The sequence below is a fragment of the Myxocyprinus asiaticus genome, chromosome 15 (genome assembly GCF_019703515.2).
Source record: "Myxocyprinus asiaticus isolate MX2 ecotype Aquarium Trade chromosome 15, UBuf_Myxa_2, whole genome shotgun sequence".
Classification (NCBI taxonomy): Eukaryota; Metazoa; Chordata; class Actinopteri; order Cypriniformes; family Catostomidae; genus Myxocyprinus; species Myxocyprinus asiaticus.
The window spans coordinates 35903523-35923140 of record NC_059358.1 but is presented as its reverse complement, the minus strand read 5'-3'; the positions used below and the strand labels follow the sequence as shown (position 1 = coordinate 35923140).

Below are 19618 nucleotides of genomic sequence, written 5' to 3'. Positions count from 1 at the left end.
AGGAGTCCAGAAGGTCAGGACCAGTCCATACCACTCAAGGGGCAACCCAGTGGAACATTTTAACAGAACGTTACTTGGCATGCTAGGGACCTTAGGACAAAGAAAAATCAAGCTGGAGTGAGTATGTGAAACCCTTGGTACACGCATACAATTGCACAAAAATTATGTCACTGGATTCTCACCATATGAGTTAATGTTTGGGAGACAGCCCCGGCTACCAATAGACGTTGCTTTTGGATTGCCTATTATGGATACACCAAACGTATCACATTCACAGTATGTGAAAACCCTAAAGTCATGCCTTGAGGAGAGTTACAGATTAGCCACTCAAGCTGCACAGAAATCTGCTCAGAGGAATAAATCCAGATTTGACAATTACTGAGTCTGTTCTTGATGTTGGAGACCGAGTGCTGGTGAGAAATGTAAGAATCCGTGGAAAGCACAAGCTGGCTGATAAATGGGAGTCTGATATTCATGTTGTAGTAGAACACGTCAAGGATCTTCCTGTATATACTGTCAGACCAGAAAACAAAGAAGGTCCTGTACATACATTACATAGAGACCTTTTGCTGTCTTGTGGATTTCTTCCGATATCTAGCGACGCGACAGAATCCCCTGTAAAGCTTAAGCAGAGAAGAGGAACTCGTCAGAACCCTGTTCTGGAGGAAACCTACTCAGTAATTGAGGAAGAGGATGCCCGTGTACCTTTCTACTGTCATGTCGATTCTCCATTTGTTGAGAAAGCCAGATTTGCTCATGTCTATGATGTCCTTCCTTCTAAAACAAATGCAGTAGAGCATTTTGAGGAGATGACACCTGTGCAAATAGAAAATTCCAACTTACCTAAATGACAAAACCCTGTGGAAGAAAGAGAAGTCTCAAACTTACCTAATATAGAAGTAGAACCTGAGAAAATGACAAAATTTTTACCTGAGACCGAGTCAGTTGCGGAAATATCTGCAAAACCAATTCCTGAGGATGATAACCCTTTGCCTGAAAGAGAAAGGGAAGCACCAAAAGAAGACATTACTAATCTAGTTTATACCAGTGGGAATATAGACAATCAAACAGTTCCTTCAGAAACATACAAGCAGACAGAAACCGAAACCAATGAATGGTTACAAATACCGGAAACAGAAAACACTGTTAGAAGATCAAATCAAAATCACAGACCACCACACAAATTTCATTACCCTGAGTTAGGGAACCCCTTAGTTTCCATAGTACAGTCCCTGTTTCAGAATTTAAGCATAGCTGTCACCAAATCAATGGATAGTTATGACTACGCTGACACGTATGAGATATTGCATCTATAATTTGGTGATTGTAAAGAATATACAACGGGACATGCATAATTTTAACAGGGGAGGGTGTAACCCTGATAAGAGAATTAGATGGGTAATAGGAATAAAATTTGTGTATTTTATTATTTAAAAGAGGTTATTACAGAATTGGTTTCATTTAGGTATATTGTGTACTGCTCCTTTAAATACATGTACACTTTGAGCCAGTCAGCATCAATTGCTAAAACTGCTCCGCCCTTTTTGCATCGGTAGCTCGTTGAAAAGATAGACGCAGAGAAGTTTCTGGAAAAGATAAACATAGAGATAGAAGCTATGTTTTAGTTAGTAGTTTTAAAGTGTTCATTCTCATTCTCATCTCTTAATTGGTGGCTGAATGCAGACGATTGATTTGAACCTGATGAAAGTTGATTTAGATAGAAAATTCCAGAAGGCATTTGATTTCCATATTTGTAAAATGGATGTTCCCTATCTGTCACTCACTCGACATTGTGTCGATGTAGTGGCACTAGGGGTCACTCTTGGGAGCCTGAAACACCTCTGATCTTTGAAAAAAGGCCAGTGGGAATTGGCGAGTGGTATTTGCATACCACTCCCCAAACATACGGGTATAAAAGGAGCTGGTATGCAACCACTCATTCAGATTTTCTCTTCGGAGCCGAACGGTCGATGCTCACTGAGCTGAATTCCCACGGATTTTCATTCACCTCTGCTGGATCTGACGGCACATTTCAGTGGCTTCTCCCCCTCTGCACTGGTGCACTGCAGAGAATGCCCCTGGGTGCTTCGGCAGAAATAAAAGAGTATATTCTAAAAAGAGTATATTTCTCTAAAAGAGCGGCACACACGGAACGTCTTTTTAAAGATGCCCTTCCGTTTGTGTGTTATTCCTGGTTGCGGTCGTTATCTCTCGCCTTCTGATGGCCACGAACACTGTCTTTCATGTCTGGGCGCTGCCCACGTGGAGACATCATTCGTGGATGGGTCATGTCCTCATTGCGAGAACATGACCATGGCAACATTGCAGTCACGGCTTGCCTTCGTAAGAAATCAAGCCACCCCTTCCTGCCTGCTTCGGTCCTTCTACCTACGGGTATAAAGCCACGCGGCTAAAACTGGGGGCGATTTGGGGACCTCAATGGGACCACCTCTGCCGGTATCCCCCCACGGACCTCCCATTCCCCAGCACGCTCATTTGCCCCGATCGGGCTTCTGGATGAGTCCGCCGGCTCACCTCTTGTTCGGAGCCTGCGAAGGTGATGAGATCTCGAGCACAGCATTGGAGAGTGGGCTCATCCAGTCAGACGCGGAAGCCTCAGCTGGGCTTTGTGGAATATTTTTTATCAAGTTAAATATAAATTAATCAAGTATAATCAATGTAAATATAGCCATTTTTGTCTACAATTATTTCTGATGGTCAAGCATGGATTTTACTGTGTGTGTGTGTAGAAGCCTGTGTAAAGGAGGCCCATCAAAATGGAATATGTGATCACATATGGTACTCATATAAGGTAATCTTGAGTCTCATGTTTTGACACTAGAGGAACTAGAGGAAATATAGGATAAGGCCCCGTAGAGAGATGGAGAGGGGCCTCTCAAATAGTTTCATGTTCTCTAACAGTCTGAAGACACAGAACAAAATGTATGGGGTGTATTGTTCACACCCTAGGTGAATGTGTATATAGGCATGTTTGAATACAGAAGTTAGTTACTCTGCAGACTGACTCGGCTTTGCTATCTCTGATAATAAAGTCTATCTTCTGGCATTAAAACCTTAAGACTTTGAGAGTGATTCTTCATAAAGGCGGCAGAAGCCACAACAAATTGGCGCCCAACTTGGGGCACTGGAAAGGAGCAGAGTGGAAGCCACAACGGGCTATCTGGACAAGCAACTCAAACAGTGGCCACTTAAAAAGTTAAGCATTTTTTGCTTATATAATTAGTTTGTGTTGCTTGCCAGAGTGTGCCCGTGGTGGTAAGGACATTCAAAAAGCTCGAAAAAAAGAATATTCTATTAAAAAAAAAGAATAAAGGGTTCTGATTCCAGAAGAAATAAATGCATGCAATGATCTGTTTTTACTATTAAGGGGGCCTTGATGGATAACAGTAAACGAAAAGCAGATAAAATTTAAAAATAAAAAAGCCAGGAAGGCAAGAGAGACAGGTTTTTGACCAGATAGGCAAATCATGTAATTATCTGTTTTTACTGTTAAGGGGGCCATGATGGATAACAGTAAATGTAAAGCAGAAAATAAATAAATAAATCAATAAAAAACCAGGAAGGCAAGAGAGGCAAATCCTGCAGGTCACCTAAGAGGGGGGTAGAATAGTTTCGTTTTAGAATTTTATTGTATTCTTTGAGAGCTCTGTGTTTATAAATGCCTTGTGTTTGTAAAAAGTGTATATATAAGTGTCAGTGACTAAGTCTGTGTCTGTGTGAGTATATATGTGACTGTGGCTGTATGAGAAAATAAACTCTGTATCGTGTGGACAGTGGGTGCCTTCTGGACTGTCACGTAAGTGTGATTCAACAAAGGGCACAGTTATTGTCACACTTGAGAGAAGTGGATGAGAGAATGAACCCTAAATAATAATAGGGGCAAAGAATGAGAGAATGAGCCTTAAGTAAAAGGACAAAGAATGAGTGTATGAGCCCAAAAAAGGGGGCATGTATGTATGAAAATAGGTATGTAGAGAATTTGAGCCCCACAAAATAATAAAGGGACTTCTATGAACAAATAAAATTGTCCAAAAATAAAAATTGTCACAAATATTAATACAGTGATATATTTTTCCTAAAGATAGGATTTGGTGTATTATAGGAAAAAATCATGGCAGCCACTCCTGTGGACATATTAGGATTAAAATATCCATTGTGTAAAGAACTTATAGATAAGCTTTCAAGCAAATGGCAAAAGAAAACCAAAGATATGATGACAAAATGGCCAAAGGAAGGGACATTTGATGTAGGGTTGTGCGAGGAAATGGAAACATTGATTAAAAAATTATAAAACTAAAGATGAGTAAAAAAATAAATAAAAAGAGAGAAACAAAAAGAGAGAGAAGTGCTAGCACTGTTCAAAAAGAAAGAAGAAAATTCGCTGAAAAATATAAGACGGGCAAGAAAAATACTGAAGGATGCAGAAAAAGAGATGAGTAAAAAAGGAGAAGAAGTCCTTGTTAAACCACCTCCATATGTGCCCTCGGAAGGTCAGTTCCCAATACGCAAGGGAACTGTAGAAGTTTTAGGAGAAATGCAGATGGAAGGACATGTGGAGTTAGAAAAAGAAAGACAAACAAACTGGGAGTGAGACCAAAGAAGAAACAGGATAGAAAAAGTGAGAGAAACTTGCCTTTAGATTGCTATGAACAGGAAAGGACAGCATTAGAGAAAATAAAAGTACAGTATGAAAAAGAAAAAGAATGTGAAGAAGAACCGATAGGGCAAGTAAGAAGAGTACAAGAGGAGATTGAGGTGGAAGCAAAAGTAAAAGAAGCACAAATAAATAGGAAAATTAGAGAAACAGAAAAATTAATACAAGACACAGATAAATTGGTGAGAAATAGAAGTAGATTATTAGACAGTAGGGATATAGAAAGTGAAGAGGAGTCATCATTTGATGGAGGAAGGTGGGGATAGGGGAGAGAACGAGGAAGGCTTAGACCACTGGCACAACAACTCCCCATTTTAATTAAAGGTATGTAGGGACATTATTTGCCCTGGGCTACACAGGACCTTGAGGGGCTGGTCACTCACCTCCCTGATATCCACGAGGGGACTGGGAAGTGGATTAGAGTGTTTGAAGAACAAACAATGGGCAGACTTTTAGTTGTGGGGGACATTAAAGCACTCCTGGCAAAAATTGTAGGAAGAGCAAAGATGGAAGTAATCCTTCAAACATCTGGTCTGGATAGAGCTGTGGACTCTTATTACATGGATGGAACTGTTTTTGATGCATACCGTCCAGCAGTGTGACAGGCAATGCGTGCTGAGTATCCAACCAGAGTTGACCCTAAGGCATTAAAGGGGGAGCAGCTGGGGGAAACAGAAAACCCAATCACATATGTTTAGAGACAACTAAACAGATGGAAGCAAGAGACTGAAGGGGATCCAGAAGGAGACCCATTAATGGCTACATTGTTTAGAAATGCTGTGATAGATGCCATGCCACAAGCTGTAAAGAGCAAGCTGGAGGACATGGTTGGCTTAACCTCCAAAAAACACAAGGGGTTTTGCAATCATGTGACTCATGCAGTGGAGCAATACAGAAAAAATGAACAAAAGCTTAAGAACCAAGAGAAAGAGCTGCAGAGAAAACTGACTCAGTTACAACTTGAAGAACTAACACATAAGCATAAGAAAAAGATTCAAGCTACAGTAAAGAAAGAAGAATCAGAGCAAATGACAGTAATGGCTCCTGTAAATGCTCCATCACCAACTATCCAGCTGAATCCACCTACAGCAATCCCTACAAATACACACCAGATCCCTGCATCCATTGTCAATGTCTATGCTCAACAGCCAGGGATGATGGGATGGAAAAGAAAACCATCACAAGGGGAACAGAGAGGAAGAGGCAGGCCTAATAATTTTCCTCAGAGAAGGTGCTGGGGATGTGGACAGCCTGGACATAACAAAAATGATTGCCCCATAAGTACATGGCAACAGCCACCTGGGGGCGGAAGTGGGGGAAGTTGGCAACAGCCCTTTCAAGGTCCATCTCAAGGCCCAGTAAACCCTTGGAGAGGTCCAAATCAAGGATATTAGAGATGCCCAGAGAATCCTTAAGGGGAGAGTCAGCTTCCAATTTTAACCACCAATGCTGATCAAGAACCTATGCTGCAGGTTAAAATAGAGGGAAAAACCACACCCATGCTAGTAGACACAGGAGTGGTTTACACATGTGTAAATTCAAATTATGCCTCACAACTTCCCTTGTCTGGAAAATTTGCAAAGACAGTAGGATTCTCGGGACAAATGCAGCTAATTCCTATGACCGCTCCAGTGTGTCCACAAACTAAAAACGAAAGTGCAACTATACCTATCCTAGAATCAAATCAGACTCCTTTTAATTTGTTAAGGAGAGATGCATTATGTAAATTGGGACTTCAAATTTGGTGTTCTCCAGAGGCAGTGTATATAAACTTACAGGGAATAAGAACTCAAATGATGATTTCAGAGCCAAGAGCAAATGTGTACTGATAGGACAGATAGAAAATGATGTGAGACAAACAATTAATAAATGGGGAAATTTATTGAAGCACAGATTCCTGAAGCACAGTTGCCAAAATCAGAATTTCACTGTACAATGATATATGATCCTGAGAGAGATGCAAAAATAGAAAAGAAATGGCAGGAAGGAACTGAAGGACAAAAAAATCTAAATGACCTCACAATACATCATAATAAGTAAACAGGGAGCATCTTTGAGTATAACTGAGAGTGAATTTGTAAAAAATTGGTTTAATGTAGCAGATTCTGCTCCACATGTATCATTATATATAGGGAAAAATTGGAATGCAAAAGATTTGGAGCCAATGATGAAAAAAGCTAAACTGTGCCAATGGGAACCAACAGTAAATCCATTGATTTTTCATTCTGTTGACAAAAATTACATACAAATTATGTGTGAAAGTTTATTGATGGGTACTCCTCAGTAAGTAGTCATTAGTAAAAAATACAAACACAGATGATAAAAACACCCAAATTGGTAGAGACTATTGATGCTGAACTGTTTAAGGAAGTGGAGCATCAGGTACCAACTGAGTTATGGTCTCAGCATGACACAGATGTAGGACTGGTAAATTCAGCCAGCCCAATAAGAATACAACATAAGCCAGGTGCACGACTGCCAAGAAAATTGCAGTACCCTTTGTGGCCTGAGGCTGAAACGGGCATAAAAGACACTATTGTAGGTCTAGTGAAAGCAGGAGTGTTAATGGAAACAAACAGTTACTGTAATACTCCAATTTTTCCTGTGATCAAAGCAAACAAATCTAAATGGCGCCTCGTTCATGACTTACGAGCAATCAATGATATAGTAGAGGATTGGCCAGCTGATGTTCCAGACCTGCACACGCTGCTGACAAATGTCCCTCCTGATGCCAAATACTTTACTGTGATTGATTTATGCTCTGCCTTTTTCAGTGTTCCAGTAGCAGAGGAAAGTAGACACTTGTTTACATTCACATATGCTGGTAAACAGTATACCTATACCAGAATGCCGCAGGGATTTAAACACTCACCACATATATTCAGTCAAGTTCTAAAGGCTGATTTAGAAGACCTAATGATAGACAGTACTCTGCTGCAGTATGTAGATGATTTGACGATTTGTTCCACATCATTGGAACAATGTCATAGAGATTCTATTAAAGTACTTACTAAATTAGCTCAAGGAGGTCACAAGGCATCCAAAACAAAACTACAGTATTCTCAACCACAGGTTGAGTATTTAGGACGATTGATCTCATATGGCACAAAAGCTATAGCCCCAGATCACTTAGAAGGCATAAGTAAAACACCATTGCCACAAACAGTAGTACAGATGATGACTTTCTTAGGAATGACGGGCTTCAGTTCTGATTGGATAGAGGAATATGCAGTAAAAACAGCTCCACTGAGAGAAATCATGAAACAAGCAGGACTGCAAAATTTAAGTACTCCACTAAGATGGAATATAGATGCGATGCTAGCATTTGAATCTATAAAGAAATAATTACAAAGGGCACCTGCCCTCTGTAATCCCGACTACACTATACCGTTTCACCTGTATGTGGCAAACAGAGCTGATGGTTATGCTTCGGCTGTATTGATGCAAGAGACCTGTAGTGGTAGGAAAACAACCCATAGCATACTATAGCACTAAGCTGGACAATGTAGCGCAAGGTTACCCACCATGTTACCGACAAGGCCTTGCAGCAGTATATTATGCATATGAGAAAGCATCTACATTAACTATGGGATACCCAGTAACCATTTATATGCATCAAAAAATTGTGGAGTTACTAAAGCAAGGAAAATTTGTTCTGACTCAAGCCCGCATTCTAGCATATTCATCATTACTTACATATCCAGATGTTACAATTAAGTGATATAATACAGTTAATCCAGCTGAATTGATTCCTTTGGCTTATGAAGGTGAGCCACATTACTGTGTGGCTAATTCATTGGCATTGACTAGGTCATGGATCTTGAGTCTACGCCAATCTTTGAGGCAGAAGTAACTTACTTTGTGAATGGTTCTAGTTTTAGAGATTATTTGGGAACTCATACAGGATACTCAGTATTAAAGAAAAACATGGATGAATTTGTGCCTGTAATATCCCAACAGTGTGTACAGCCTTGTTCTGCTCAATTAGCAGAATTAAAAGCTCTCACGACTGCATATCAATTAGCAAAGGGACAAACAGCAAACATTTTCACTGATTCAGTTTATGCTCATAGTGTATGTCATCTGTTTGGAGCAGTGTGGAAACAGAGAGGCTCCCATCCAACATGCTGAACAGATAGGTCAATTAATTTCTGCTATGATGCTACCAAAATGATTAGCAATCATCAAATGTCAGGCTCATAAAAAAGGAAATGACTATATCATTAAAGGTAACAACAAAGCAGATTTGGAAGCTAAAAAAGCATCAGGATGTCAAGTAGCAATATTAGCTCCAGTAGTTCTTATAGAACCACAACCTCAATTGGATGATATTATTCGAATTCAGCAACAAGCAGGTCCTTATGAACACTCCATGTGGCAACAAAGAGGAGCCACGAAAGACACACAAGATATTTGGCATTCACATGAAGGACAAATCGTTGCACCAACCACACTTTTAAACATTCTTATTCCAGATGTGCATGGTTTTGACCATTGCACGAGGGGGGAAGTGATAAAAAAATTAAACAGCAGGGATATTGGTCTCCATACTTACATGCAATGATAGACGACTTTCTGTCCACATGTGAAGTTTGTGCCAAAAACAATATTAGGAAAGGTACAGCGACACCAATAGGCCACATACCAAAACCAGAAGGACCATTCAAGCACCTGGTAATGGATTATGTGGACATGATAAAGCGAGTACAAGGCAAAAGGTATATGCTTGTGGTAATAGACAGATTTAGCAGATGGGTAGAAGCAATACCATCAGCAGATGAGGGGGCAGGAACAGTAATTAAATTTCTAACAAGAGAAGTAATCCCTAGATTTGGAATACCATCAGAAATAAGTTCAGATAATGGATCAGCATTCATTCAAAAAAGGTAAAACAAGTATTGCAACAATTGAGAATAAAACAGAGGCTACGGTGTGTTTATCACGCACAATCCCAAGGGATGGTAGAAAGGGTGAATGGTACCCTCAAGGCCAAACTTAACAAAATATGTGAAAGTACTAAACTCAACTGGATTGATGCTTTACCTCTTGCGCTAATGAGCTATCACATGCAAACTAACAGAAGCATGCACTTAACACCGTATGAGATGCTTACGGGTCGACCCATGCCTGTGCCGTATTGCAGAGGTCCCTACAAAGGACCCTCTCTAGAGCAATTGCAAATGGAACTTAGCTCTTATATGAAGAAACTAACTGCAATACATAAAGCTATCCATTTACAGGAAAAAAGAAATGAGCCTAAAGAGGAGACAGAGACATCTTGTCCAGTCGTCCCAGGTGACCAAGTATATTTGAGGGTATTCAGGAGAAAGTGGAATGAGCCCAGGAGAGAGGGACTTTACAAAGTGGTGACAGCTACTCCAACAGCACCCAAGTGGAAGGAAGCACCACCTGGTATCATCTAAACCACTGCACAAGAGTTCCCAGGGTAAGGAAGGAAAGAGAGGGAGAGAGACTTGAAACAGACGATACAGAAGAAAGTGAGGAGAGACCAGAGACAAAGGACGAAAGAGTGCAGAATGGCAAAAGCTCAGAAAGAGATGCACAAACAGCTAAGCAAAGCAGAAAGAATCAAGAGAGTGGAAGGAATGACTCCAGTAGCATGTCTAATGATCATCACATATTTACTGCATCTGATACTCCAAGCTCAAGCCACAATCAATACCACCCATGCTTCTCTACTACAAGCCCAAATTACAGCCAACACCACAGCTCAAAATATCAACCAGACTTCCCTACAATTGATTTTTCAGCCCTTGGTCAGACCCAGTAACAACTCAATAATAACCCCAACAGAACAAGAATTTAATAAAGAACAGAAGATATCAAAACAAGGTAGAAACATTGATAATGATATTAATAGTAATGAAAAAATTAATGAATTAGATAGTTTATGGGAAACAGGGCAAAATAACGAATGGTACGAATGGGCAACGTTTACAGCAAGAGAGACAGGTATGGAAAATTGCTTACTGTGCTCCAAATCACCCTTAAACAAGGTAATAGTAGTTCCAAATCCACATGACTATCAAAAATGTGCTGAATTTAATAGAAACTTCTGTCATCTAGAAAAGCATTTTAGACCCAACTGCTTAGCTGAGTGTTTGGCTTTTGCGGGTAATTCCATCCTTAAGGAGCAATTTAATAAACCACATTGGGGAGATTGGTGTAGATATTGGGATGTAAAAGAAAAAAATTAAAATAAAAGAAAGAAAGGTAGAAATCCCAAAGTGGCACAATATAGATTATAGCCAAGAGTATGAGTGCTATAATAAGCCTGAAGGAACTCTTGATATGGGAAAATTCAAGGGAAGATGTGCTACTATTTGGTACTTAGACAAAAAAAAAATGCTTGGCAATCAAATGTAACTGTAAGAGCCCCAGTACTTCAAGCACAAGGATTAGGAAAGGGAATGAAAATATATCCAGAAGAATGTGAAAATCAAACTATAGTGTTACCTTCAATAGAGTTATACGAGGATCAGACAATAGTGGTGGCAGATTTTTTTGGGGTCTGTGGAAAAGAACGACTTAGGGCTTCCTTACCACTAGGATGGAAAGGAATATGTGTTAGAGTACAACTGATCCAGGAAATTGCCATGGCACAGTGGGAATTAGGACATTTCATAAAGGAAGATAAGAACAGAACTAAGAGAGCTTATAAAACAGACATATGTATATAGATTCAATTGGTCAACCCAGGAATATACCTAATGAATTTAAAGCTAGAGATGAAGTCAAAGCAGGGTTTGAATCAATATTCGTTTGGATCACACAAAATAAAAACACAGAATGGATCAATTACATTTACTATAATCAACAAAGGTTTATTAATTACACTGATGATGCTTTATCTGCATTAGGAGAACAAGTACACGAAACAAGTAGGATGACATGGCAAAATAGGCAGGCTCTTAATTGGTTATTGGCAGACAAAGGAGGTGTATGTGTTATGTTTGGAGATCAATGTTGTACTTTTATACCAAATAATACTGCTCCAGGAGGAACATTTAGTGAAGTAATGATTAAATTAAAAAACGTAAGAACCGAAGTAAAAGCAAATGCTGGAAGAGATAATCAAATGTGGGATTGGTTTGATCTAAAGTTAGGAGCATGGGGAGCATGGTTTGCTAAATTGGGAATGTTTTTGGGAATTGCAATAATGATAGGAGGGCTATTGTTTTGTTGTGTACTTCTTTTATTGAGGTCACTAGTTATCAAAGCCACAGATAAGCAAATGGAAGTGCTAAGATGTCAAGATAATGGGAAAGTGATATTAGAGGGTAACCAAAATGTATATTATCAGGATTGGCTTTATAAACCAAATTGGGATTCACAAACATTGGATGGGAAGTACCTCAAATGAAGACGAAGAAGATGAATAAAGATGAGCCACACCCTGGGTGTAAGTGCTAGCCTAACCTCTCCCCAAAGGGTGACCCTCTACGATGCGCAAAGTATCTGGGTTGAAGATATGTACACTACAAAAAAAGAACTCATGATTTGGATGAATATTTTGTTTGATATACTCTACGTAACTATGACAAACACAAGTAAGGCTGAACCAATTGCACGCTCATGCTTATAACATGCTTATATGTTGCATTTATTGAATGAATAAGAGAACAGAATCTTTTACTCCGTTCTTAATCAAAACTGAATGGAGACGTTTGGTTCTGTAATCTCCACCAGAGTGCGGTTGCATAATCTGGTCATTGGTAATGAAGCTGTGTGACTTAACTTAGTCACTAGATAGCATAACTGAGGCGACTGAATTATGAAACTGCACTCTGGATAAAGACAGTGAAGGTGAGACTTATGTAAGTCTCAGAAGGGGGATATGTGGAATATTTTTTATCAAGTTAAATATAAATTAATCAAGTATAATCAATGTAAATATAGCCATTTTTGTCTACAATTATTTGTGATGGTCAAGCATGGATTTTACTGTGTGTGTGTGTGTGTAGAAGCCTGTGTAAAGGAGGCCCCTCAAAATGGAATATGTGATCACATATGGTACTCATATAAGGTAATCTTGAGTCTCATGTTTTGACACTAGAGGAAATATAGGATAAGGCCCTGTAGAGAGATGGAGAGGGGCCTCTCAAATAGTTTTATGTTCTCTAACAGTCTGAAGACACAGAACAAAATGTATGGGGTGTATTGGTCATGCCCTAGGTGAATGTGTATATAGGAATGTTTGAATACAGAAAGTTAGTTACTCTGCAGACTGACTCGGCTTTGCTATCTCTGATAATAAAGTATATCTTCTGGCATCAAAACCTTAAGACTTTGAGAGTGATTCTTCATAAAGGCGGCAGAAGCCACAACAGCTTCCCCCCTCGGGTACAGTTGCCCAGTCACAGGTTGACGTGGAGATGCCGGACATGCTTTCCCGTGCAGCCGCAAGCGTCGGGCTAGAGTGGAATCCTCCGCACTACCCTGAACCCTCGTGGCTCGATGATTGGTTCCTGGGCCCGCAGCGCCACTCACAGCCACGCCCCGCCACAGTTCCTTTCTTCCCGGAAGTGCACGAGGAGCTGACAAGGTCGTGGGAGGCACCTCTTACTGCCCGGTCCCGGTCTTTCAGCTCCCCCGCCCTCACTACCCTCGATGGTGGGGCGGCCAAGGGGTATTCAGTGATCCCCCCGGTGGATAAGGCGCTCGTGGTGCACCTATGCCCGCAGAGCGCCGCCACCTGGCATGGGCACCCGAAGCTCCCATCCAGGGCCTGTAGGTTTACGTCGTCCCTGACGGCCAAGGCCTACGGTGCCGCTGGACAAGCTGCCTCCACCCTGCACGCAATGGCTCTCCTGCAAGTCCACCAAGCCAAGGCGCTAAAAGAACTGCATGAGTGTAGTTCCGCCCCGGGATTGATGCAGGAACTGCGCTCAGCAACCGACCTCTCCCACCGGGTGACAAAGGTCACGGCGCGGTCTCTCGGGTGGGCGATGTCCACCTTGGTGGTCCAGGAGCACCACCTTTGGCTCAACCTGGTTGAGATGAGAGAGGCCGACAAGGCACGGTTCCTTGATGCCCCCACTTCCCAGGTTGGCCTGTTTGGCGACACCGTCAAGGACTTTGCCCAGCAGTTCTCAGCGGTGAAGCAGCAGATGGAAGCTATCCAACACATCCTGCCCCGGCGTGGCTCAAGATCCCGCACCCCATCTGCTTGTCACCAAGAACGTCCTCCTGCGGTAACTGCACCGGCTCTGCCGCAGCCCACCCCCGTGGCCCGGCCCCGGCATGGAGCCCACTGCAGGAAGCAGATGCCACCCGTCTCATGGCCGGCCGCCAAGAACCTGAGAAAGGCTTCGAAGTGCCCCTGAGACGGGTGACCTAGGGGCGAGGAGACCCACTGCTCTGGAGCTGGTAAGCACTCCATCCCCCGGTGCAAAAGCAAAGCTTTAGAGTCTCTGAGCAGCTCTTTGTCTGCTTTGGTGGACAGCGGAAAGGAAGCGCTGTCTCCAAGCAGAGGATCGCCCACTGGGTCATTGACGCCATAGCAATGGCATATCATGCTCAGGACGTGCCGCCCTCAGCAGGGCTACGAGCCCATTCTACCAGGAATGTGGCGGCCTCCTGGGCCTTGACCAGTGGTGCCTCACTAACAGATATTTGCAGAGCAGCGGGCTGGGCAACACCCAACACCTTTGTGAGGTTCTACAATCTCCGGGTTGAGCCGGTTTCGTCCCGTGTCTTGCTAGGTACGAACAGGTAAGTCTGGGACAGCTCGCCGGGTGTATCGCTTGCGCATAGCGCCTTTCACCTCACCTGAGCTGAAGATGTGTGCTCTTGACTCCCAGTAGTGTTCACAGAGTGTGTTCCCTGGATGACTTCCTCCTAGCCCTGTGGCAGATGAGTTTGCGGAGAAACTCGCTGCCGGCTCAGTACATGTGCTAACAAAGCCCTGTACTGGGGTAGGTGCTCCGCATGTGTTGGTTCCCCATAGGTGACCCCATGCGATGTATATCTTCCACTAAATCGTTTCCCTGTTGGTAAACTGCATCTTCCTTGGGCAGAGGCCCCTCTGTCCCAGTCACTATGTTTGTAGAAACTCCTCCCCCGTTGGGTAGGACCTACCATGGGACTTCTCCACATGACATACTTCCGACAAGGCTCAGCAAGACCATGTGACGCCCCCCGTGGTCTCTGCGGTGTCTTCCCCTTGGGAGTGACACCCCCCGACGTAGACACTGGTGCCCCCAGTCGGTTAACAAATTTCACTCTTTTTTTGGGGAGAGAATAAAGAGTATAAGAGGCCACGACTGGGCTAGATTGTCCCTATTTTTTGGGCAGTCGACTTGTCCCCGAAGAGCCGTTCGACGCTCATAACAGCATTGGGGGAGGTTACGTGTCAGCCTGGTGTGCTGGCTATGAGGCACACAGTGGTCTGCCCATCTCGCACCGCCAGTTCACGTAACACAGTTCAGCTAGTTGTGGCGTTTCGTATAGGGACCCCTAGTGTCACTACATCGACACAATGTTGAGTGAGTGACAGATAGGGAACATCCTGTTTACTTTCGTAACCTCCGTTCCCTGATGGAGGGAATGAGACGTTGTGTCCCTCCTGCCACAACGCTGGACTACCCGCTGAAATGGCCGGGACCTTGTCTCGGCTCCTCTGCACAAAACCTGAATGAGTGGTTGCATACCAGCTCCTTTTATACCCGTATGTTCGAGGGAGTCGTATGCAAATACCACTCACCAATACCCATTGGCCTTTTTTCAAAGATCAGAGGTGTTTCGGGCTCCCAAGAGTGACCGCTAGCGTCACTACAGCGACACGTCTCATTCCCTCCATCAGGGAACAGAGGTTTCGAAAGTAACCAGGACGTTTTATGTTCTTTTCTTTTTTCTTTGATGCATTCAAAGTAATTTTGGTAAAATATCAATTCAAAAGGAGAGAAATTGGAAATACATTTGTATTTAAAGTGATTTAAATATTTTAAACACTTTAAGAACTTAACCGGATATGTTATACAATATAATATGATAAGCAATGTAACAAGTATACATTCAATGTATAAGTAAGGTCAAATTTGTCACACTCTGATGTAAATGTCATGGATTATGAACATTTTAATCTGATTGAAGCTGTTTTTTTATAAACAGGTCAGGTCTTTTATTTTTCCCTTCGATTGGATTGAGCTGTGTTCTGAGTTGAATTCATTGATGGTGAGTCAAACCCAAGGAGAAACCTTGAATGAAGCATGCTGAAGATTTCCCTGTCCCGACATTGAATCTGATTTTCCATAACCAACAGTGTGGTAGGATCTCAAATGACAGTTGATAGTATTCGATGACTGATCTTTATTAAGTTTCCAAAAAGGAAAACGGAACAAAGACTTAAACGAGTGACACAGGACAAAGGACTACAAAGGACATTTCTTACACTGTTTATTTTACAAATTGGTTTGCACAAATATTATTTTATACATTTCTGTAAAGCCAGCATATACACTACCGGTCAAAGGTTTTGAAACACTTACTCTTACTTTATTATAATTTTTTTCACATTTTAGAATAATAGTAAAGTCATCAAAACTATGGAATAACATAAATGGAACTATGGGAATTATGTTGTGACTAAACAAAATCCAAAATAAATCAAAACTGTGTTATATTTTAGCATCTTCAAAGTAGTCACCCTTTGCCTAGAATTTGCAGACATGTACTCTTGACATTTTCTCAACCAACTTCTTGAGGTATCACCCTGGGATGCTTTTTAAACAGTATTGAAGGAGTTCCCATCTATGTTGGGCACTTATTGGCTGCTTTTCTTTATTATCTGGTCCAAGTCATCAATTTCAAAAACTTTTTTCTTTTTTAATTAAATTTTTGTTTTATAATGAAAAAATTAATATGGTGGCACAATTATATTTTTGTCTACAAAACTAATTTCAAACATTTAAGCATCCGCCTTCAGATCAAAAGATTTTTAAGATCATGAGAAACATTTCAGTCAAGTGTTTCAAAACTTTTGACCGGTAGTGTATGTGTTATGATAGCACGATCTGGAGAGGCTTTAAATCTATAGTGGATACTGATAATGAATGTGATTGTACATAAGACGGTTTGTTGTCTTATCGTTAAAATGCAGTGTGATGTGTACATTTACCCCGTCACGTATTCGTGTCACTAAATGCTGTTTAAAGGGCGATACACGTAAACAATGCTGTGGAAATGTGGCGCTACCAGTGGATCTTTGACATCTATTCATCTACATTACACATGAAGAAAATGCCGCAACGTGATAAACATCACTCTGATTATATTATAATTAACAATGTCTACACTGCATGTGCACGACAGCACCATTGAGATAAATGGGAGTGATCTTTGTCACGTCATGACGTGCCACTAATTTCCAGAGTGGGCCATTAAGGCATTCGACGTTTTAATCTGTCCCTGATTTAATTAAGTCATTGTCATTCCTTTCCATGCAAACATGCCTCCTTTCTATGTTAATAAGGCTTATTATTGATTGAGCTTCATTCGCAAAAATTTTCTGCCGCAATTTACATCCTGCTATAACCGCCAGATGAAAGCAGGCGGTAAACTGAATTTTTATTTGAAAGAGATGTTTGTGCACATCTTCTATCAGCATTAATTCATCAAGTAATGATCAAATGATGGATAAGAGCATTGTGACCTGGCATATATCAAAATGCACGGTGACATCAAACACTATTTCGGTATGTTAAAGAGATGATTCAGGAGTCTGGATTACAGTAGTGAGTGATGCTGTTTAGTCCTGCCAAAGTGTGTCAGATTACGGTGGTCTGTTGCATCCTCCACTAGCCTATATATTGCTCAGAATCAACCCGCAAGATTGGAATTGCACATGCAAATTGCATTCAGTAGCGATTCTGTGGGTGCGTTTGCACCGTTGCCTAATCTGCATAATTCCTTTAGTGAATTGGCAGTAAACCAGTGCAGACAGCGTGTGCAATTAACAGGTGCTTTTACCGTGCGCAATTCATTCTTGGTGAACTCCATCAAGAGTTTCAAAAACCCTCCCCATTATCGTATACGATGATGTTAGGAAACTGAAAAAGGAGTTTTCAAACAAAAACGGATTAGTGTGGATGTGGCCAAAGAATATAAGATCTCTAAATATCAATAACACACATCTTTCTATTTCTCTAGTCTCACTGGCACTGAAACCAGTGTTTTAATTAATAAACAAACAGTTCTTACAAGCCAGTTCTTTAATTAATAAAAAAAAAATATATTTATTTGTTTGAGTAATTAATCAGGTTGTTTTCAGTTTATGTGCACTTATAGCTTGTAAGACTTAAAGGAATAGTTCATCCAAACATGAAAATTCTATCATCATTCACTGACTGTCACTTTGTTTCAAACTTGTGTGATTTTCAGTCTTCCATGAAACAAAAAAAGGAGATGTTAAGGACTGACAGCCTTTGAAAGTGAATGGTGAATGGTGTTGCACGAAAGAAGACTTTCTTCAGGTTTTGGAACAACATGAAGGTGGGTAAATGACAATTTTATTTTTTATTTTTTATGAATTATCTCTTTACATTGTTTATGATTCCTATCTTAAATGTATGTGAACTTCAGTTTAATATGAAAACAAGGGTTCAGTGGGTGACTGAAAAATCCATATTTCTCCACTGTGTTTGATCATTTAAATTAGAGTTCATATCATTAAAATTTAACTTAGATTATTCACATTAGTGTCTGAATGAGAACAGAATTACACTTTCACTCACACTGGGCGAGTTGATGACCTCTGCAGTGATGCTGAGCATTCCCTGCAGATGTTGGTCACGCTGGTTGAATGTGTAGTGGAAGTTGGCAGGAGTGGGCAGCATTTTAACCTTTGTCATTTTCCACAGTCTTCGGGTCAGTGGAAACAGCCTGCCCACTGTGTTGCGCACTTCCTCTGTTAAGCCCCGATGGGAACAGTAATGACCTGCACCTATCACGCCTGAAGGAGAGAAAGAGAGACAGAAAGAGCGATATATACAGTATGGAGGGATAAAACATAGATGTGAATAGGAATGAGTTGCGCTATTGCAGACAGGAAGGACACATAGGTGAAGGACAGAGAGAACAAACATGGTCTTCCTGTATGATAGAACACTGAGATGAATAAAAGTTGTCACAAACGTCAATATGTCACATATATAAAGTGTGCAGGCTAACATGCATGTGAGCATGAAATATCAAATCAATACGAAAAACTGCCAAAAAGACCTTCAGGCAAGCAGGGAACCACTAACAACAGAGCATAGTCACAATCAATATGCAATTACAGAATCGGTTCTGCTTAAGCAATGCTGTTGACAACCTTGACCAAATTAAATGAAATGCGATAATTCAGCTTTCTCAGGGCCATGCAGAGTCACATGGTAAATATATTTCAGAGGGGTAGCTTTTTTTTTTTTTTTTTTCACTCATTAAATATTATTGTGCATAACTAGAGACAACATTAAGAGGATTTATTTAGAAATATGTAAAAAGCTGAATGCTGTTTTCTTGCAATATGGCTCTTTTTTAGAATAAGCTATCTATAAGCCATTTAGATATTTATTTTTTGAGAGTTCTTGTATCCATGAATAAGAGTACTTCAATTATATTTTCTGATGAGTGCTGCTCATGCTCATTAGATCTGGTTGCACAGACCTTAGATGCTGTTTACTTGACCAAGTAAAAATGATCTGCTATTTAAACATCAGAATACTCTTCTGATCAGCAATATTCCATTTTAGAAGAAGAACTGTGATATTCTAAACAAAATATGGTATTTACATACTTCATGCATAGTCTAATACTTACACAGATTGGCATACGATACCTAATGGGTGAGTCCCAAGAAAACTGTCAAGAAATTGTCCTGGTCCTATTTTACTCCAAAATCAAAAGAAATTCTATTTTGGCATATAGAAAATGAAGCCT

The 19618-nt window shown here is 40.9% G+C and overlaps 1 pseudogene; it reads right to left on the bottom strand.

Annotated features, from left to right (window-relative positions):
• The window catches only part of LOC127452690 (dynein axonemal heavy chain 5-like), a 220522-nt pseudogene that overhangs the window by 146598 nt on the left and 54306 nt on the right, over positions 1-19618 (bottom strand).